Source organism: Apodemus sylvaticus, chromosome 14 (assembly GCF_947179515.1).
Source record: "Apodemus sylvaticus chromosome 14, mApoSyl1.1, whole genome shotgun sequence".
In the NCBI taxonomy this organism is placed as follows: Eukaryota; Metazoa; Chordata; class Mammalia; order Rodentia; family Muridae; genus Apodemus; species Apodemus sylvaticus.
The window spans coordinates 23,044,821-23,067,798 of NC_067485.1; the positions used below are offsets into that span (position 1 = coordinate 23,044,821).

Here is a 22,978-nt window from a genome sequence, read left to right on the forward strand (position 1 = left end):
CCCTACCTCTGACATCTCCTGTCTTTTCTCCACTTCTGTACTAAGTCTTTCCTCAAGGGGACTCATTGGGGTCTGAGGCCCTGGAGTCCCAGGCCTGTGCCATTGGGATATTCTCAGGACTCTCTGAGGACTCACCAAATACAGCTGTGCTCCAGACAGCACACTGGCCCAGGAGACCAAAGGCTGGGTGTTGGTCCCTAGCCGGAGCTTTCTGGGTGGTCCTGAGCCAGGAGGTCTGTTTCCTCAGCTGCAGACGGCAATAACCAGGCCTAGACTCCATGGCAGGGAGACTAAGTATGAAAGAAAAAGTCAGTAAGAAAGTCTGAGCTGGGAAAGTAAAAGAGGTGACCCTCATCCACCAGGAGGAGAGAGAGGTCCTAACAGGAGGCTGGATACGTGTGAACCCAGAAACCATTAAGCCTAATGAAAAAAAAAAAGTCGCTAGGACACAAGTACCATGGGACTCTGCCGAGACATTCTCAGAACAGATTCTCGAGGCAGGAAGTGGAACAGGGAATGCTGGGAGGTGGCTGGGAGGAAGGGGAGAAGGACTCGTTCACTGAGTACAGTTTCTGATTGGAAAGTCTGGAACATTCTTGAGTTTTAGAACAATGAGTCAGCATGTTTATGATTGTTGGACTGTACAGGGCAGGTAAGATTGGGCTGGACACATAGGTCAGTGACAGACTGCCTGATGAATATGAATGAGAAATACATTCTACCACAATTTAAATGTGTGTGAGATTACATAGATGTATATCATACATATTGATCAAATTATATACATATATGTATATATTTGAGATGAAATATACACGAAATGATAGCTTGACCCATCCTTGTGACCCCAAGCAGTTGCTTTCTGTTAAAATGGTCTCTGAGAATTCCATCTCAGTGGGGGAGGGACATCCAAGCAGAGGATTCTGGACAATAAGGTTCTTGGCATTAGTATCATCCTTCTGTGCTTGGAAGACTGCAGCGTTTGGAATGGGAAATGTGTCACCACCTGCTCACCTATTTGGACACTTGGTTCCCAGTTGGGGGTGTTCTTCAAGGGGAGGTTATTGAACCTTTAGGAGGGTTTCTAGCCTCACCCCATTTCCTGTCCTCCATCTTTACTTCTTGTATGCAAATGACATGTGACTGGCCATCTTTCTGCTCCTGCCAACAAGCTACACGTTCCCCAAATTGTGGGTGTTCCCTCTGAAGCCATAGGTTAAAATAAACTCTTTCTTCATTCAGTTGCTTTCGGTCGTGACATTTTATCACAACAGAGAAGTAACCGGCTCCTCTAACAGAAGCCAGAGTCATCACACACCAAGGAAAATGGATTTGAAAAGAGGTTCTGGGGCTGCTCTGGAGTTTCTGGGCTTCTGCAGCCTTCCTCATATATGACAAAGAGCAGGAAAGGAAAGGATACACATAGGACGTTCTCCTGAGTTCGTTCTTCCCGGACTCTCAGTAGAACTCAACTCTTTCTTCCCAGAGACCATAGCGACCACAATGCCCACCAGACACCTCATTTACATACGAGGCATTCCATTGGTCTCCAGGGTCCTGTGACTTTCACCAAACCCAACCAAGAGTAATCATGCTCGCTCTTGAACCCGAGGACTCCTTTCCTTTTAAAAATAAAATATTTATTTTTTGAGATAGGATCTCATATCGTCCAAGCCTCTAACTTGTTATATAGCTGAGAATGGCCTTGAACTTCTGATCCTGTGCCTACGAGTACTGAGATTACTAGTACATGTGCCACCGCACTGGGTTTATGCACTGTGATTATCCGTAGCCTTTGCCACCTCTGTGCTATTGGATCTCCAATCTCAAGTACTCTTATGACTCTTCGTTTTTTCTTTTTTTGAAGATAGTTTTTCATACAATAGATCCTGATTATGACTTCCCCTCCCTCTACTTCTCCCAGTCTCTCCCCAGCTCCCGTCATCTCAGATCCACTCCCTTCCTGTCGCTCATTAGAATGCGAACCAGCATTGAAGGGATAATAGTAAAATACAATAAGATAAAAAAAAGATTGTAGCTTGCTTATTTTTGGTGAGTGCTATTTTTTGTTGTTGTTGTTGTTGTTTAATATCTCTCCAGGCTGCTAGCACGTCTGTGATTCCCACCATCCCCAGGGCACAATGCATAAACTGCTTTCCATCTCTTCCACCCACCCATCTCCTCTCTCATCTAGAAACCACACAACAGAACAGCCTCTCAATGTAATCCAAAAATTATCAGCTTACAAGGGCCCAGGGAGAATGGAGAACTGTAGCTAGTAAAGAATTGCCTAGACTGTTCTCTACAGGCTACACAGTTCTACACTGAAGCTTATGTGCCTATTCTACAGGTCACAGCTTGAGTCTGAAATGCTACCCTAGGTTGTATGTATTTAAGCACTTGGTTCTGGGGCTGTTGGTGCATTTCTTGGAGATAGTGGAAATTTCAAGACATAAGGATTAACTGAAAGACATAGAATGTTCAGGGATAGACCTTTTAAGGTGATAACCTGCTTCTGTCTCCAGCCCTAGCTTTCTCTATCTCCTGCTCCAAGATATGAACAAGCTCAGGCTTCTGCCTCTGTGGTCAGACACACTCCAGCTGCCATGATGGACTGTATCCCCTAAAACCATGAGCCAAAATAAACTTCCGCCTCCCTTAAGTTGCTTCTACTGGGTATTCATCACAGCAATGCTCGTTCGTTTAAAAGTATTACCCAGCTCCATGTCTCTCAGGACAAACCATCCCTGCATGCACTTGCTTGCCCCGCCCCCCAGCATGCATTCCACCCTACCGCAGCTTCCATCCTCTTCCTCAACTGCTTCTTCCTCTCTTCATTTCACTCCTTCCAAGTGGACTGCCAGGGCCTTCACTGGCATACCCATTTCCATGCCTGCTTCTATTGGTTGGTTCTCACTTGAGAACGGCTTCTTCTCATCAGTGTTCCTGTCTTAGATCCTGTCTATGTCCTGTTTATTGCTGTGAGCAGACACCACAACCAAGGCAACTCTTATAAGGACAACATTTAGTTGGGGCTGGCTTACAGGTTCAGAGGTTCAGTCTATTATCATCAAGGCATGAGGATGGCAGCATCCAGGAAGGCATGGTGCAGGCAGAGCTGAGAGTTCTATATCTTCATCTGAAGGCTACAAGCAGAATACTGGCTTCCAGGCAGCTAGGATGGGGTGGGGGGTGGGGGGGGTCTTAAAGTCCACACCCACAGTGACACACCTATTCCAACAAGGTCATACCTACTCCAACAGGGCCACACCCTCTAATAGTGCCACTCCCTGGGCCGAGCATATACAAACCATCACAGTTTCTAACCACCCAAAATGAAACAAGCACCCCTTCACCAACCTAGCTCTCTGTTCTCATCCATTTTAGTACACTGTCCTCATTCCTCAAGCACTGTTGTTCTTGTCTGTTTCCTATTTATTTCTTCCAATCTGAAATCCAGGGCAGTCTCTCCTCTGTGACAACCCTAACACCTGTTCAGACACTCTGCATATTGTTGAGTGGGTGACCGAACCATTCACATTAATATCCTTTCAGTTTGATAACAGAAGACACTGGGGTCTAGAGGTGTTTGGTAATCTGTTCAAAGCTTTAGCATTTCTTAGAGACAAAGGCCAGCTTGAAGAACCCTGAGTTTTCAGCGTATTTGATAGTTGCATCTTCTTCTTTTCTGGGCTGCTGATAAAGGTTGACCCTGGACCTGGTGCTTTGGATTGACAGGTCAGGGAGGCCAGCTGCCATTGGACTGTCACTCCCTCCTCCCTGGGAAGCACAGGAGATCTTCTCATGACTCTCAAGTGTCCTTCCTTCTGAAGACTTTGGCAACAAGTCAAGATGCAAGAATTGATGTGGGAAACAGAAAGAGAAGGTCAAGTCTTTAATCCCAGTGCCTTTTCTTGGCAGACCAGAAAAGAAGAGAGAAACACACACACACATTCATGCATGCATGCACGCAGGCACATGCACAAGCACACAAGGCAGGAGTGAGAATGGGGAGGTGTCATCCCTCTCACATTAACCAACTAGCCAGGTCCCTAGGGAACTTTTCACACTACTCTTAATAGTGTTGGGCCCTAATTCCCTTAGCAATAGGCGCACACACTCTGGATTTTATTTTCTCAGAACCTTGAAGGACTGAAGCCTGTGGTTGGGAGACAACAAAGGGAACCCTAAGAAGGATCAGGACAGCCACCTGACTCTCATCAGCATTTGATGTTCTGTCTTCCCTCACCTGCTCTCCCTTCTGCCTGACAAGCAGAGAATGTTAACAGTGTCTGTGGCCCACAGAAACTAGTAGCCAGCAAGTCCAACACCATGAGGACGACCATCCGGTAGTATCAGAGAAGTTCTTAGAAAACAGGAATTATTCTGATGAGCAATCAGATGCTACAAATAACCAGGAGTGCATTCTGCATTCTGCACTCACAAAACCTGGACCCCCCAAGTACTTCAGAAACACACAAAGTGTTCCCTGCACCCATGTTCCAAGCACAAGGAGGCAGGGTAGATGGATCACTCTCCTTCTACCTGGGAAGGGGCTCCCTGCACAAGATAGAGCAGTTGACCCAAGCACCTCTCTCTTGTTCTCCCAAGAAAACTTCCAGTGGAAAGTGCCTCCCAAGTGGAGCAGTGCAGTCCAGTCACACACACATTCTTTTTGGAGAGAGGCAAAATGGAAGAGACATTCAACCATGAGTGAATGAACACAGCTGCAAATTCTCAGGGATGGGTCAGCTGAGGCGGGCAAGGACTTCTGATATGGAAGCATTTAGTGACATCTGCTACAGAGCCAAGGAGATCCACTTGCTTGGGATCCCCTAGGATGCTGTGCATCAAAGTGTTTCTTATTGAATTTTTAAAGTGGGCTGTGTGTAAGGCTTTTAAAAAAGAAAAGGTTGGCCCATAATGGATGGATGTCATTAACATACCATGCTGTCATAGGAGCCTTGAAGGTGGGAGTCCTGTGTCGCAGTGTCCAGCAAGTTGCACAGGAGAGGAGGTATAGGAAGGGAAGAGGGAGAAGCGAATGAAGAACAAGAAGAAGAAGAAGAAGAAGAAGAAGAAGAAGAAGAGAGAGAGAGAGAGAGAGAGAGAGAGAGAGAGAGAGAGAGAGAGAGAGAGAGAACAGGAAGTAGAGGGGGGAATCATGGCCAACCATCCCCGTTCTCAATAAAGCAGGTTAAAAAGTGTTGTAATCACTAACGTTATTGCAAAGAGTTAATTAAACCCCCAAGGGGAAACACTCAACTCAATTTTCCCATCCATCTTTGGATCTGTGTATGGTAAAGAGGACTTCACTACATGTCTTTATGGGATACCAAACTGGCCAGGAAACCAACCAATCAACCAACCAACCAACCAACCAACCAGAATACAGTCAGCCTTCTGTCAGAGTCCACCCTGAGGACACAGAGCCATATGTTGTCACTCACCGGCTCTTGGTGCACACAGAAGCTGTGGAGGGGACAGTTCTGCAGAGGGCACATGGGAAAGTCACAGCTGCCTGGAAGAACACAGAAGGCTGGGTGCTCAGGACTTGGTTTTTCAAGTTCATTAAAACTGACTTGTTCCTCCTGATATGGCCCTCATCAGAGTGCGGGTGAGCCCAGCTGTCCGGGGGGGGGGGGGGGGGGCGGAGGGGAGGCGCATTTGTTATTCTCACAATCACTTTTGTGAGTTGTCTGACCAGCCTGCTCCTGCCTTCGCGCTCCAAGCCGAGCTGTCCTTTATCCAGTTTCTGGATTTGCTGTTTGTCTTACTCTTGTGACTGTGGTTACTATGATTTCCTGTGAAACTATGATTTAAGGCTCTCTGTTTACAAAAGGCAGCTAACCATTCCCATGGAAATGAGTCCAGTAAGTTTTTCATATTTCATCCAAGCTGGTCTTCAGGGTTCTCTGATCTCCTGTCACGCTTCCAGGCCCTGTAAACTCAGACTTTGCAGAAGAAAACTAACCAAGTGCAGAGAAAAAAAAAAAAAGATGGGATTGTGGTTTTTGTTTTGTTTTAAAACATTCAAAATGCATGAGGCTTTTAATCATATTTTGCGTAGCTAATCTTTTGGGCAGGAGAGCACACTTTTATACACTTAGACAGCTATGCCAAGACTTACCCATTGGGGCATTTGTTCCTTCATTCAGCAAAGTTTACTGTGCACCTATTAAGTGTCAGGCACAGCATACCAGGGATAAAACAGTAAATAAAAATTCTCTATGTCCGTGTGTGTGTGTGTGTGTGTGTGTGTGTGTGTGTGTGAGAGAGAGAGAGAGAGAGAGAGAGAGAGAGAGAGAGAGAGAGAGAGAATGGGTCACAGAGGGTCTAGGAGCTGGTATAGGGAAAGCAGCACTAAGGGAGATCATTAGAAACATGGATGACTGGTGTTAAAGGGCCAGCTAGAAGGAATAACCACTGCAAAGGCCTCCAGAGCGCGAAGGCGTGGCAGGTGAAGACCAGAAAGAACCAGAGCATCTGTGTACCTGGAGCTCAGGGTCGGAGGTTGGAGCAGCTGTTGGAGGTCAGAGGAGTAAGGTCCGACGATGAATTCTATGGGCTCCCACACTCAGACCAGGAGAGGAATTCACGGTGCCGATTTGACTGAGAAGGGAGGAATCCTCGGAGGGTTCTGGGCACACCGAGCAGAGTACAATGTTCCGGAGTTCAGGTTTCGGAAGCTCCCCTCTGGCTGCCGTGTGAACAGGCAGAGGATGGGGCGGACAGGGTGTGTATAAGCAAAGAACAGGTGGTGCCGCTTTATAGGTAAAATGTGGGCTGCTGAGCCTCGACTCCATTAACACACACTTCCTGTTTGCTGTGGACTTGCCGTGATTCCCTTTGGCTGTGTCTGTCTGTCTGTCTGTCTGTCGGTTTATCAGCTTGCTTTTCATCCCTAGCGGAAACAATTTCATATTCACAGATAACCACCTAATTGCAATTCTCTCAGACGAACTGTAATGATGACTAAAATTATAGAGCCAGTGCGTTCTTTACATCCCATTTACTCTAATTTGAAAATAGGATTTAAAGATCTCTTTTCCACATAAAAATCCTGTTATCAGTCTTCAAATTTTGAGATATTCATAGAATATCAGATTACAAATTAAGAACACTAATGAATTCCCTTTTCTCATGGTAAAATTGTGTTTAATCACTTCTACCCTGCTCGCAACACACTTCCAGAAGTTATCCTTAGAAGAAAATGACCACAGTGCTCCTTGGGGGGTTGGGGAAGGCTGGATCATACTCTGAATTATACTTTGGTCAAGTCCTCAAGCAGATTTACTCACACAGGGCCGTGCCTTAAGGAGCAAGCATTGCTGCTGGGCACCACATGGTTTGTTTGTAATGTGTGCATTATTATTTATCATCCCCCATCAGGGCCCAGTTCCGACAAACATGAAACTCACGATGTCAGGCAAGTTTCATCACCTTCATTCATTCCCTTCACTTCATTCATTCACCATGGGTTGGTCCTAAAATTGCTGAAGCAACATGGGAACAAAACAAACAAACAAACAAACAAAAACAAAACAAAAACAAAACAAAAACAGACAGGCCCACAGAAAAGCTGGGACCCAGCAGGCTGGCTCACTCCGATGGAAGCCACCTACTATGCAATCTAGGAATTGGTGCATTTATCTCTTGCACTACTAGGAAATCGGGGATTAGCCAGTCTCTCTAGGGCACACTCTCAGGTCGCAGTCATCCAGGAGGAAGGAGCTATGGTTTCTAGTCTTTGTGTCCATCAACGCAACATCCGCACAGAGACCTCAGAAGGCTTTGCCATATCCCCATTTGAGGGAGACGGGGCCAGCGCCATGAGTCTGGGGCATTGGAGTTCTTGACACGGCCACGCCTGTATGAATAACACACATTCACTCAGATCTTGATCCTGTCCCACACTTGGGCCAACAAGGTATGAACAGGCTGCAGAATGCTCTTCAGAACAGATTGATGCTCACAGAACTAATTCTCACCCTTGTTCTTGCCCTCTCCACTGGGGCAGGGAGGAGACTGGGGGAGTGGCCACCCCTTTGGCCTAAACGTTGCCATCAGAACAACCCAGAGTAGACTCCAGATGGCCTGCAAACTCTGAGCTGAAAGAAGAAAGGACGTTGTTTTGGTGAAGATGCTGAGAAATGGGATTCTTTGTTATGCAGCAACACTAAACCTGAACTGACTAATGACAATATCCACTTGTCTTTGTTAGGGTTTTACTGCTGTGAGCAGACACCATGACCAAGGCAACTCTTAGAAGGACAACATTTACTTGGGGCTGGCTTACAGGCTCAGAGGGTCAGTCCATTCTCATCAAGACAAGAGTAATAGCAGTATCCAGGCAGATATGGTGCAGGAGGAGTTGAGAGTTCTACATCTTCATCTGAAGGCTGCTAGCAGAATAGTGGCTTCCAGGTAGCTAGGATGAGGGTCTTAAGGCCCACACCCACAGTGACACACCTACTTCAACAAGGTAACGCCTACTCCAACAGGACCACACCTTCTAATAGTACCACTCCCTGGGCCAAGCATATACAAACCATCACACCATTTTTTTTCAGCACTCCCAAGGGGCAGTATGAAACTGTGGAAGACTACTATATAGTTAGATCTATAATGCTGTCCAAACAGCCTGTGTTTCAGGATTAGTTCCCCTGGCTGGCAGTATTGTTGGGGAGACAGTAAAAACCTTTTTCACCTGGGGCCTAATAGGAAGTCTTAGGTCCTTGGTGTGTGTCCCCAACAAGTGTCACGGGACCAAAATCTCTTCCTCTCTTTTGCAACCAGTCATGAGGTGAGCAGCTTGGCCCCATCACATGACACCTCCGTGACCAGTTGTCTCATTGCAGTCACAGGGCAGTGAGACCCATCAATCATGGGCTAGCACCGCCAATAACTATGCACCAAAATAAACCTTTTCTCTTTGTATGCTGACTATCCTAAATATCCGTTATAGTAACTGAAACCCGGCTAGCAGTGATTAACAATAATAACTAATAATAGGATAATTAAATGGTGTGCTGTGTTAAAATTATATGTATATCATTTTTTGTGTGTGTATCAAAATAGCTTAATTCTTTACTTCACTTAATTTTGGAATCACAGGTGACCACGAATAATTTAAACCATAGAAAACAAACCCATGGCATTTTAGTTAACCGTTTTCACAGCTATAACAAAATACCTGACAAGGGATCTTATGGAAGGAAGGTTTGTTTCGCTCACATTTTGAGGGTACAGCTGCAGTGAGGAAGGTGGGGATGAAGGGTGGGGGTGGGAGTAAAATTTGGGGGCGAGTAGTGCTGCATCAGCATCAGAAACCAAGAGGAGGTGAACGTTGGTGCTCAGATGAATACTTTCCCTTTTAAATGCTCTGATTGTAGCCTGCGACCCAGGTCGTGGGATGCTCCTAGCAGCATTCAGAGTGGGTCTTGGTCTTCTGTCTTTAGTTAGCTCACATACAGACATGTGCAGGGTCTGTCTTCTAGGTCATTCTAAATGGAGTCAAGTAGCAAGTGAGGTTGAACAATCACACGTGGATAAGAGGGGACTTGGAAACGGAGTTTAATGCACTCTATTAGGTATCAGTGTGACCTGGCTGTTTAGTTCTGCCTGAAGAGCAAAAATAACCAACACACAATCAGAGTGCAAAAGCCCTTTTAAATGGGGAGCAGAGATCTGATCTTCCTTTTGTGGCTACCACTACCAACAATATAACGTCCTTGTATAATAATTCTTCCCCAAGCTGCAGCTATTTGGGGCTCTTTTTTTTTTTTTTTTTCTTCTGTGACTATAAACTAAGCATACAAGATAATGGTTTTGTTTTGACATTTTCATACCTGGACGTGGTGCATTTTGGCCTCATTTACCTCAGAGCCACCTCTGGTCTCCTTCCCATTTCCAAATGACCTGCCCCTCCCCCAAGGGTCCCCCATCTACTCCCAACACTTCCTGTTCTTTAGATTCTGCATCTGCGAGGGGGAAAAAACTGCACTATTTGTCTCTCAGGCTTGTTCCACTTCTTTCTTCAATTCCATCATTTGTCCAAAAGTGATACAGTTTTGTTCTTTGTTCTAGGTGCACGATATTCCATTGTGTGCACGTGCCCTGGGGTACTTAGGTAGGCACCCGCTGGCACACACCTAATTTAGTTCCATATCTTGGGCTCTTGGGAACAGTGCTCTAATGAACCTGGCTGTATCGGTACCTCTGTTCTATACTGTCTTGGATTTCTTCAGTCATATTCATGAGTGGCAGGGATGAGTCATTTGTAGTTTGAGATAACCTCCGTGCTGATTTTCACAGGGACCAGGCCAGTTCACATCCCACCAGCAATTACAAGTGTTATCTTTCCCCACGTTCCTACCATCATTTGTTGTTCTTTCCTCAGTGACAGCCATTCTGACTAGAGGAGATAGAATTTCAGTATAGTTGTGATTTGCACTTGTCTGCTGCCTAAAGGATGTGAAACATGTTTTCACGCACTGTGAATGTTGGACATTCGCTCCTCTTTTGAAAACTATTTGGCTCAGTTCAGGCCTGGCTTCCAATTGTTTTCAATGTGTTCCCTAAAAGCTACAGCACCCTGCTAGAAATATCTTGGCTTCCTCTGCTTCTTCGGGTCCTTGAACTAGGAGAAGGGGAAAAGAAGAAAGAGGATGAATCATTTTATTTGCTTTGTTCAATCTTCCAGATTCCCTCCGGCTCTACCCTTAAAGGACAGCAAACAGGAGAAGAAAAATGAGCTAAGAAAAAGATGGTGATTGGTCACAGGACTATTTCCTTGGCTTTAGAGTTAAGAAAAGATCCTGGATCTACTAACCAAGGACTGAAGAAAGACTGGCGTGTGTGTGTGTGTGTGTGTGTGTGTGTGTGTGTGTGTGTGTGTGTATACACGTGTGTTGTTCTGAATGACAGCCAGAAGTCTGCTTTCCACATTTAGCAACGGTGAATACAGGAGACAATGTGTGTACAGGCACACATCCACACTTCTGTACATAGTCAAGCCAAAAGGGAGGGTGTCTTTTGTGTTGTCAGTAAATCTCAGAGTTGAACACATCAATAGTGCCTGCAAGGGGCCAGGAAGTTGCTTTATTCTTGATTATTACCAAAAACTTGGAGGTTTTGCTTTGTGTCTTCACTCTCCTTAAATTATTTGCCATCATTGGCATTACCCTTATTAAAATACTTCAGATCTTTCAATCCATCACAAACAATATCAAAATGACTGCTATTATTACTACTGATGAATGCCGAATCTTTGATAGCTTATTAATATGTCGACTATTAGGCTTAAAAACATCACATGGAATATGTTTTATAATAATCCCAGAAGATAACGTTGTTGCTTGGTCCTGGTCGCTGGCGGTGGCTGTAAAATCACTGTGGTTTACAGATCAGAAAGTGAGAGGCTTGTACAGGCCAAAGAAAGTGTTTTGTTTTAGATAAGTGTTCCCCAAAGGCCTGTGGTGAAGGTTCAGTGTCCAGGCCGTTACAGTTGGAAAGTTGTTGGGACTTCTAGAGGGTGGACCTCCTAGGAGGTGCTAAGGTGATTAGGGGTGTGCCTTGAAGGAGACTCTGAGACCCTGGTATCCTTGTTTCTTGTCTGTGACATGAGAGGGTCACTCTGTCTACCACTACCATCTAGCATCCTAATACAGGCTCAAAAAAAAAAAAAAAAAAAAAAAAAGAGGTCTGCTAATCGTGACCCGAACCCTCCACAGCCATAATGCAAAGCAAAAGAAAGCTAGCAATACACATGGAGTTTTAATTCCAATCTTTTGGCTGCAGGATCTTAGCTCCTACACACTGGTGCCTCAGGATGGACACACTGGACATAGCAGAGCAGAGCAGCAGAGGTTCACCATTTAAATAGGGCTTATCCTCAGTAACACGTCGCCTAATGGGTCTACTTAGGCCTAGCAGACACTCCCCATTACTGCAGCACACAGTGACAGTTTTCCAAAACTCTTTTTTTTCTTCCTCTGTCACACACTTGCAACATTATATCACTTCGGCCTGACCCACAGGACCAAAGAATTCCTATCTTATAATGAAGCCTTTTGGGCAAGTTCCTACATTTAACTGGCTCAGATCCAGCATGGAACCTTCTTGTAACTAAACTCCTGTCTTGATTTCAAAGAGCAATTTTTAAATGACAGAGCATATTTATAGCATATGCAAACATGCCCCATTATGTCCTGCAGGAAGAGGGAATTCTGCACCAGACACGGACACTAAGACAAATGATCTTCTGCATATGAGGACACTTGGGGACCAAGGAAATGTCTCTAGTGGATGGGAACAGACTATTTGTATTCAAGATGGGGCCATTCCAAGACTGCTCACACGACATAGGTCTTCCCAATACAGGTCCCTTTGTAGGCTGCCTGAGACAACTCAGGACGTGGCAGTTTCTTTCTTCAGAGTTAGAGTGGTGCATTTGTAGTGTACGCTTGCAGAACTGAGGGATGCCCTGGGGACCAGTGGAGCATTAATTCCCGGTGTGTCTGTGAGGGTGTTTCCAGAGAAGATTGGCACGTGGGTAGTAAGTGAAGGCAGGGAGATACTCCCTGGATTCACGTAGGACCATTCATCTCTGAGTGTGAACACACACACACACACACACACACACCTACACACAGAGTTTATCTGGAGAATTCCAACTGTTAAAAGGTACGAGGATGACACAGTAGGTTTGATGATTTACTTCCCAAAGTAGCAAACTATCACCTCCTCTTTATTCCGTTCATTAGAAGCAACCCCTAAGCTCAGCCACTACTCAGAGGGGAAACAAAGAGCTTAGGAGTCAGAAACATCAAAGACGGAGTGAAGATATTTTAAATCCTGTCACAGACGGTTGCTTTGGTTCAATTAGACAGACTATTTTGGACGTTCCGTGGCCTTTTCTGGGGTAAGTTCTTAAATATGTAAATTCCATTTGCTCCACCCTCTGGAGGGGGCCTACTAGCATTGTCTGTCGCTGTTAGAAACAGGTTGTGTGACATGAAGCACGGTGGTTCTGAGTGTTTGACCTCATAGTGCCCACTTTGAAGCCATTTTTGTTTTCTCTTCACAGCATGAAGTGGGCTCTCATTGAAATCCACTTTCAACCTCTCTAAAGCATAACAGCAGTAGCACTCACCATGAGCTGTGCTAAGAGCACTGCCAAGGCCCTGTTCGTTAAACCCTCACGGCCACGCTGCAAGTTAGGTGTGCTACTGGCCTCCCTGCCTCACACACAGGGATAGTGAGAGTTGAAATGATTTGCCCAAGCTCCCTTAGCCAGTAAATGGTAGAACTTGGACTTGAACCCAGGAAATCTGGCTCTAGATATTGGACTCTTACATGTCTACAGTATTAGATTCATTCTCTCTTCCGGTACGCCAGCCCATCCTGCAGGGCCCCCTAAAGCTAAGCATGAACTCATAGAGCGTATCCTTGAAGCTTCTGTTAGATGCTCTCAGAAGTTCTCTGCAGGAAGAGACTGAACTCTGGTATTTATCACCACCTGCAAAGGGGTCTGTGGCCTCCTTACCATGCCTTTTTATGTTCAGTAAAAGCTTCCTTTCCTGACTCTCTCCAGGTCTGGAGATGATAAAAGTTAGGGCCATCTGAGAGGCAGGAACCTCAATTAAGAAAACACCTCCATAAGATCTGTCTCTGGACAAGCCAATAGGGCGTTTTCCTACTCCGTGATGGGTGGGGGAGGGCCCATCCCACTGTGGGTGGGTGTACTGGCTAGTTTTGTGTGTCAACTTGACACAGGCTGGAGTTATCACAGAGAAAGGAGCTTCAGTTGGGGAAGTGCCTCCATGAGATCCAACTGTGGGGCATTTTCTCAATTAGTGATCAAGGGGGAGGGCCCCTTGTGGGTGGTTCCACCTTTGGGTTGGTATTCTTGGGTTCTATAAGAGAGCAAGCTGAGCAAGCCAGGGGAAGCAAGCCAGTGAGAAACATCGCTCCATGGCCTCTGCATCAGCTCCTGCTTCCTGACCTGCTTGAGTTCCAGTCCTGACTTCCTTTAGTGATGAACTGCAACGTGGAAGTGTAAGCTCAATAAATCCTTTCCTCCCCAACTTGCTTCTTGGTCATGATGTTTGTGCAGGAGTAGAAGCCCTGACTAAGACAATGGGGCCATCCCAAGGCTGGTGGTCCTGGGTTTTACAAGATGGCTGAGCAAAGCCTGTGGTGCAAGCCAGTAAGCAGCACGCCTCCATGGCCTCTGCATTAGCTCCCGCCTCCAGGTTCCTGCCCTGTGTGAGCCCCTGCCTTCTCTGGTTCTGATGATGGAACTGTGAGTAAAATCCTTTCCTTTCCTACAAAAGTTGCTTTAGGTCATGGTGTTTTTTTTTTTTTTTCCCACAGCAATAGTAACCCTAACTAAGACAGATTGTTTTCTTAAAAATAGAATTTCATTCTGTAGCCCAGGATATCCTAGATTTCACTATATAGCACTACATAGCACAGGATGACCTTGACCCTGTGCCAGTCCCCCTGTTTCAGCTCCCTAAGTCCTGGGGTGACACACATGAACCACCATGTCCAACCTGCTTTAGATCTCTAAACATCCCCTCAATTCTCAAATGCTAAAGACCGAGTCAACAGCTCATGCTTTGCACGAGATACACTGTCTTCACAGAGGCTCAAAGGCAATGGAGGGCGAAATGACCATGAACTCCAACAGTTGGAACCATGAGAAAAAAAGTAAACCTTGTCTTGTCTTTGTTTCCGCAGGTATTTAGACACAGCAATGGAAAGCTAGCACAGTAACTGTCTCTGTTGATATTAGAAAGCAAAACAGTCCCTAAAAATGTCTGTTCTGTTACTGAACTTAAGGTGGCCTTGAACATGAAAAGATAGATTCCACAGGTGTAACTTATGAAAGGTCTTCAAAAGGGGAGACTAGCAGGGATGGGAGAGGAGACACATCTTTTATCTACCCTGGGCTCATTGGGACCATGTATCAAATGAAAGCCTGGGTTGGTCAGTTTTCAGTCACAGTGATGGAGGACGTGAGGTACTAAGCAACTTAGAAGAGGGAAGATTTATCATAGTTCCACCCATGGTTGTCAGCCTCGTTGCTTTAGGCCTGAGGTGAGGAGGCGCATCCTGGCAAGAACATATGGTAGAGGAAGCTGCTTACCTCACAGTGGCCAGGAAGAAGGTGGCCCACAGGAAAGAGGACAAGGGTCCCAACTCCCAAATCCCAACTTTGATTAGGTCCCACCACTTATCAATATCGCCATCTGCTGGGTACCTAGCCTTCAAGCATGGCACATGGACCACACGCCAGATGGGAAAACAAAGCCTGGGTTCAGCTATGTTAGATGAAGAGGGCCAGGCTGTACCGAAGCATGCAGGCCTTTACTCCCAGCATTCAGGAGACAGAGGCAGGCAGATCTCTAGGCTGGAGGCCAGCCTGGTCTACGGAGTGAGTTCCAGGACATCCAGGGGTATATCAAGAAACCCTGTCTTGAAGATAGATAGATAGATGATAGATAGATAGATAGATGATAGATAGATAGATAGAGATATAGAGATATAGAGATATAGATAGATGATAGATATATATATATGATTGATAGATTATTGATAAATAAATGATGCTTACATACATACATACATAGTGGGTGACAAGTGATGAGGAGGATGAAGGGGTAGGACCAGTCAGCTCTACAAAGCAGACTTTGAGGCATACCTGAAAATCTGTGGGAGTAGAACATAGGCCAGTCTGGGAGAGAGGACCTACAGGCCAGGTAATCAGGAACGCTCTTTGTTATAAGTGGACAGTAAAGAGCTAGGTTCCTCTTGGTAGAGCATCTCTCTAGAGAAGGTGAGGGATTACTGAGGGTAAGCATAATGTTATCTATCCTGCCATGGATGCTACAGGAATCTATTCTGGGCAGTGACTGAATCATTCCATTTTCTAGCCCAGTTCTGGATATTATTTAAGTGTAGCTAAAAATAGGGAAGGTAGTTGTTGGAGGGGACTCTGCAGTCACTCATGGGAAGATTACCAGTGTAGCTTAGACCGTTTTCCCTAGCGCTTCTAGAAGTACCCCCAAAAGAAGTACCTTCCCACAGAAGTCTTAAGAGTTAGGGCCAGGCCTGGGAAATAATGAAGATGCTGACTAGTCAGAGTCGCACCTGCGTTTGCACAGGTGTGGCCCAGGCTGTGCGGTCTCGCCATTTGTCACACTTTGCATGAAGCTGCCCTAGAGCTTCATGCCTGCACAATCCGTGCAGCTGATCACACGTGTCTGGCTACATTAGTGTCAACTCCCGGGCTTGGCTCCCCTGCTATGTTTAAGACTTCAAGCTGAGTTCTCTACTCCCTGCCATGCTGCTATCAAGTGCGGAATTATCCCACCTCTTTGCCTCTGCAGAGGCTAAGCCACCATGGGCTTGAGTCTTCAGGGGTGGGGGGATGTCTTTCAGGAAAGGCTGCTTTCCATTTTGTGCAAGTCAAGCAGTCAGATGATGTACCCCACAAAGCATCTGACCCAGAACCTCGACCACTGTGATCATGACTCTCAGACACTGTGATAAAGGCTTGTATAAACCTCTGTGTGGGGCTCACTTGTTATGTAGCAATAGAAAACCTTCAGGTGCTCAGACTATTTGATCCTCTTGCTAGCATCATCTAAAAGGTTTGTTTGAACAGCATACATATGGCCCCGACTGTAGACGCTGGGCAGAAGAGGTTTGTAAAGGCGATTTCAGTGTGTGTGTGTAGAGTTTCCAGGAACTGAGGATACTCTTTAGGAGTTCCCTTTGCAGACAGGGAAGACATGTTTTGCATGACTCTACGCAATGTGCCCCATTTCTCCAAGTGGCCCACAGATCTTTCATCCTCTTGGAGGGTCCTATTGAAGACTTAAGAGGATTGTTCTGGGCTGGAGAGATGGTTCAGCGGTTAAGAGCACTGACTGCTCTTCCAGAGGTCTGAGTTCAATTCCCAGCAACCACATGGTGGCTCACAACCATCTGTAATGGGATCCGATGCCCTCTTCTGGCGTGTGTGAAGACAGCGACAGTATATTCACATATATATAAAATAAATAAATCTTTAAAAAAAAATTGTATTCTTAAAAAAAAAAAAAGGATCGTTCTAATTTTTTCTGAAATAAGTTCCTCATCTACCCGGGTCTAATCGCCTTTCTCTGCTCATAACCCATACATACTTACATATAAATGCATACAGAAGTAAAGCTCATGTTCCTAGCCTCAATTAATTATTAATAGTTAATTAATAATAGCTTTACTAGGTGGTCAGATTGACAAAGAAAAAAAGACATTGTCTCTTTCTCCAGGAACCCATAACAGAACCAGTAGAATGTAGCTGTCTAGGGATCTTAACGGAAGAGACTTCCAAGGCTCTCTGGAAGAATGGAGTGGGGGGGGGGTGCAGCAGCTCAGGAAGAGCTTTTTATATTGAGAAGCAAACATGACTTTTTAAAGGGATTTTTGTAGCAGCTTGAGGACCATTACTCTTGCCCTGGAAGAGTGTGAAGTTTCTGATCTGCAGCATTATACAATGCCTCACGGACTCTTTGAGTTTTTAACAAAAGCACCAAATAATAACTAGAGCGACCGGAGACATCCACAGGAGCCCTGAACGCACTCGTGGTTCCTAGGAAAGGATGAAGTTGAGTGCTCTTTGGCGGGCGGGGTTGGGGCCGAGATTTCTTTCCTTGGCAGGCTTTGTTTTAGATTGGTCTAAAAGGTGACCAATAGAGTCTAAGCTCAGAAGTAAGTAGACTTTATAGACCGGTGGAATTCTGTGTGTGTAAGAGCTCTCGTAATCCTCAGCCAGGTTTGCTTCTCAGTGATGGGACTGAAAGGGCTTCCGCACAGGGGTGCAGAGATGCTCAGGCGAGCATCTCTACTAACCAGGCCTTAGCTTCCCTGTTCTAGAGCAAGGCACGCTTGCAGCATCTGTCCGCCAGCTGAGAACACACAGGGGTAAACAAAGCCAGCTGACATGTGGACATCTGTCTGTCGCTTTTTCGTTTTTTTCAAGACAGGCTTTCTCTGTGTAGCCCTGGGTGTCCTGGAACTTGCTCTGTAGACCAGGGCTGGCTTTGCACTTGCAGAGATCTGCCTGCCTCTGCCTCCCGAGTGTTGGGATGAAAGATGTGCGCCACCACCACTTGGCTGCAACTGTCGCTTTTTAAAAGCCAATAACATATATTAATATTTTATTAATCCTTTAAGAATTTCATATACTGTACCTTAACCATACCCCACCTTTCTTTCCCCTAGCTTCCCCTAGTGACCCCTCCCAACTTTGAAACCAGTTATTTACTTTCTCTTTTAATAACTCCCTGAGTCCAAATCGTGCCAGCCATAGACTCTTAGATGTGGAGCTATCTAACAAGACATGGTCAGCCTAGCAGAGAGGCCACACTCTTAAGGAAAACTGACTCGACCTACACTAGAACTCATCACCGGTCCACAGCGCCTCAGTTAGAGGTAGGTACTCAGGAGTCCATCTCTGCCAGGCTGAGATGTGGGCTGCTTAGATCTTGTATAGACATCCACTGAGGGCTGTGAGTTCACCCATCACAGCCAAATCATGAGATGCTTCCCACATTTGCATGTCATCCTTGTCCTGGGGCTAGGCTGATCTTCTCTGTACCCTTCCAATTGTAGTACATGGGCTGTCAAAGCAGGAGCACCCACACGTGTGTTTTAATGGCATGCTACCTTTCTCCTCCACAACAAGTCAAATATCTGACCGGAAAGGGGCTCTTTCACCAGGCATTGGGGATAGCTCATTGGTTCTTAATTTTCCCAGAGTTGTGACCCTTTAATACAGTTCCTTATGTTGTGGTGACCCTCAACCATAAAATTCCTTCATTGCTACTTCATAATTGCAATTTTGCTACTGTTATGAATCATAATGTAAATAAATGTCTGCTATGTGACCCCAGAGGGGTTGTGACTCACAGGATGAGAACCGCTGGTCTAGCTGGAGCCAATCATCAGATGACTTAGAGAAGATTCCCAAGTCTGGCTGGGCTCATGTGCTGCAACTAAGCTTCAAGACGCAGGCTCTGGAATGACCAGAGCAAGGACAAGGTTGCTCGAGCAAGCTGCTTAGAGAGCTACTCTCTTCCATGTGTCTACAGCAGGAACAAAGCTTCCAGATGAACCATGAGAAAGTCATCTCCACATCTGGGGTGGGTGATGCCAAACATCTGGATGTTATATAATAAGACATTTGGGGTTGTTGCTCTTGATCTCTTAAAAATAATCCCAACAATGAATCCTGGGTTTGGAACTCTGCATGCCCTCTCCGTAAGGTCAGAGTGGTCTCAGTGATTTTTTTTTTTCTTTTCCATTAAAAGCTACGCATGCACACTCAGGAGAGGGACAGTGGAACTGGAACTGACATTTGCAGGTGACCATGAAGCTGTCCTGAGGCTCCTCAGGTTCTTTGTGGTCACAGTGCCTGACAGTGGAAGAAATTCGTGAGGCTAAATGTCTGCAGACCCTGGTGGCCTGCGCTTTGGAAAACTCATATCTCTGCACTGGACTTGGTTCTATACACAAGTAGATGACACCCACACTTCTAGCAAATTCTGTTTCCAAACCCTACAATTTTGCAGGGCACCCTGAAATAGGACAACAGATTCTTGGCCTTTCCAGGCCCATAAACCATAGCTTGAGTATAACGCTGCCAAGTTCTCGGTGAGACACAACGCAGAGCCACAAGAGCGAGCAGTGTGTCCCTTTGCTTGGCTCTTTTGGTTGGGCCCCCACCCTTCACTACTTTCTTTCTGCTCATTTTCTCCCACGGCTCATACCACCAGTCATTCACCCTGCAAAGAGATCTTTTGGCAAAGGTAGCACTGCCACTCCAAAGGGCAGCTGTTACTCTTTAAAAGCCCCTGAGCATTCTTGAATGGCAGGTACAGTCTCTCCTTGAGGGAAGTATTGTTGCAGAGACTGAGGTACAAGACAACTAAAAGCTAAAAGTGGTGGTGCCCATCTGCAATCCCAGGGGTCAGGAGGTTCTAACAGGAGGGCTATGAGTTCCAGGCCAATCAGAGCTATACAAGGGAGACCCTGTCCTCCCAAAACAGAAGTAGGGGGAGGAGAAAATCAAGGAGGAGGAGGAAGAAGAGGAAGACGAGGAGGGGAAAGATGAGGAGGAGGAAGAGGAAGATGAAGAGAAGGAAGAGGAAAGAAAAAGAGGGAGAGAAGGGAGAGGTGGGAGGACAGAGCAATAGCAGTTGTTGAAGATTAATCAACTCGCCTCCCTCCTAGTTGAGTTGGGACATAACTCAAGTCTGTCCATGGAAACAAAAACACAGTAGAAAAGCCATTGAGATCTTTGCTTTGGGAGGCAGCAGGCCTGGGTGCAAGCTTGACTTCTGTCACTGTGTAACTCGAAACAATTGTTTATTTTCCTGAAACCTCCTCTGTTAAGTGATGAAAATAACATGGTGCTTCCACTGGGCCCTGTGAGGAGAGAATGAGTGTGACTTACCTGGTGCAGAGTTTCTCTGATAATTAACTCCTATTGTAGTCATCAATAGATTTTCCCGGCTCTCTCTGGGTGGGACTCAACTTCCACAGGATCTGCTCTTGGGCTTTAAACAAAGTAAGTAATCTCGATTCAGCTCTACAAAGAGTTACTGGAACAAGAGATTTTTATTGTTAGTTAACAATAGTTAGAAAAGAATTCTGAAAGTGGAGAGTTCCAGCACAGGCATGGTGACCTAATACTGTTGCTATGTCTTGTGTAGCTGGAACTTGACCTGACTGGAGTTGATGAGGGAATAAAAGGAAGACATTGAAGTGACAAACACAGAAAGACTTGAATAAGGTAGGTCATGTGTACTCTGATGCAATGGTACCAACTTCCCAATCACATGGGACTTCAGCATGTTTTTTAGGTATAGCCCAGGGGTCATATATACTTTGACAGAATGGTGCTAACTACCCAACAACTCAGAACTTTAGTCTGTTCATTATATACATCATTTGAGGCAGGGTCAGAAGCCATCTAGAAAAAGGCTAAGGCTGGCAGGTAGCTTTCCTGGAGACGGCCCACTGTCTTTGAATGGCGTATGATGAGTAAGCTCTGAAAGTCAAGGTGCAAAAAGACTACATCTCAGGATTGCTTCTTGCAGCTTATATGCCTCTGCTGTCACTATTACACAGTCTAACTATTCCTGGATATTAGCCCACCCTATTGAACAAATTTCCTGCACATCAACATGAAGATGAACTTTCATGAATTAATTCTGTTTAGATGAATTAATGATTTTATGGAATTTCTGATTTGATTCAAATAATTTTAGGAAGAAAGTTTAAAGAGAAGGTTTTAGTTGTTTTGCTAGAAGGATGCAATAAAGGTAGAATCAAGAATAAAATGTGCCTGCTCGTCAGAATAGTAAAGGCTGCATAGTAAGATATGCAATGTACTTTCCTAATTACACCAAAAAGAGATATATAGACTTAGGACAAATTTATGTTCAAAGAAAAACATTCAAATCCAAGGAAAAAGCCACAGGTGTACACTATGACAAGGCAAGGCCATGCCAAAACTGTTGTTCTGAACTTATAATGAGCTTATAGTATGAAACACTGCTTTGAGAATGTTATTGATAATTTCGGTCACTCCTCTTTTACATAAAATTTTATCTATGACATAACTCCTACATAGAGAACTTTTTGTCTAAATCTATAAAAAGGTAGATAGCAACAAAGAAAGGTAGTATAACCATTTTCCACTTTACCTGGTGTGTGTGTGTGTGTGTGTGTGTGTGTGTGTGAGTGACTTCTTTCTTTTTTCTCTGATTCACAAAGAGTTAACAAGCTCTCAGCCCCTCACCTAGCCAGCAGGGACTCCTGACTGACTCACCAGAGAAAGGAGCTCTAGCAATAAATCCTTTTACTTAATTCCCTGCTGCTAAACAGCATATGTTAAATAGCCAAAAATTAGTGCTTATTTAAGCACAAATAGTAAGAGAGTTAGAGGACTCAGCGTTTATTAAAGCATAGAACAGTAAAAAAGAGTTAAGTTCCCCCAGTACTTATTTAAGCAAAAGAGTTGTTTCTCCAGTACTTATTTTAGCAAAAGAGTTAAGTTTCTCCAGTACTTATTTATGCACAGAGTTAAAGAGAAAAGAAGCCAGCAGTTTTCAGCCACAGAATAAGCAGGAGAGTGTTAAGTTTCCTGAAGCCAGCAGCTTCCAGCTCCCAATACAGTTAGAAGGCCAGAGATAATAAGTCTTTTGGCTTTTGGAGAACTCTGTGTTCTACCTCTCTGTCTCATTAAATAACATTATTGAAGAATCAGGTAAGAGTGTTTTTCCTCATGATTATAATATAGCTGCTGCAGCTCCAGACATCAAGTCCTCAAAGGACAGAAGGTAAAGAAAGCTCTCTTCTCACATTCCCCTTCTTATACCATTGTCTCAGATATTTCCGGAAAATTCACCTTATATTTCCATGGTCAGAGCACTTACAGGTCTAGCACTAAATTAGTATAGTGAAATAAGATCTTTGGTTCAAAGATCTAAAAAAATGTTTTCTGTAAAAGACCAATTAATTAGTAGTTTACTTTTTGCATCCATATGGTCTCAATTCTGCTCTCACAGCATGAACATAGCCAAAGACAATAGGAAAACAGATACCACACAGCTCCAACATAGAGGTGACAGAGGTAACAGGTACAACGTCTGCCTTAGACCACTCACGGTATTTGTGAGTTTGCAGGTAGATTTGATTAGCAAAGCCCAGGGAGCCCATGCTTAGAGAGCATGCCACAATGATAGTGGGGGGTGTTCCCAGGAAAGCCAGTTACTGCCAGAATCAAAGCATCAGGAAGCTGGGGACCACACTTACAGAGACAGGCGAGTCAATACAGACCTAGGGACTCATGGTCCAGGCTGCATGTCCTGTTTCTTCTAAGGCTTGAGTATATTTGCAGAAAGTGGGAGAGTGC

The 22,978-nt window shown here is 45.1% G+C and overlaps 1 non-coding gene across 1 annotated transcript; it reads right to left on the minus strand.

The window, feature by feature from the left end:
- Positions 1-18,586: 18,586 nt before the first annotated feature.
- LOC127665341 (U6 spliceosomal RNA) lies at positions 18,587-18,695 on the minus strand. The gene has a single exon (XR_007973385.1). It is a non-coding gene; the product is annotated as a U6 spliceosomal RNA (small nuclear RNA).
- Positions 18,696-22,978: the final 4,283 nt, after the last annotated feature.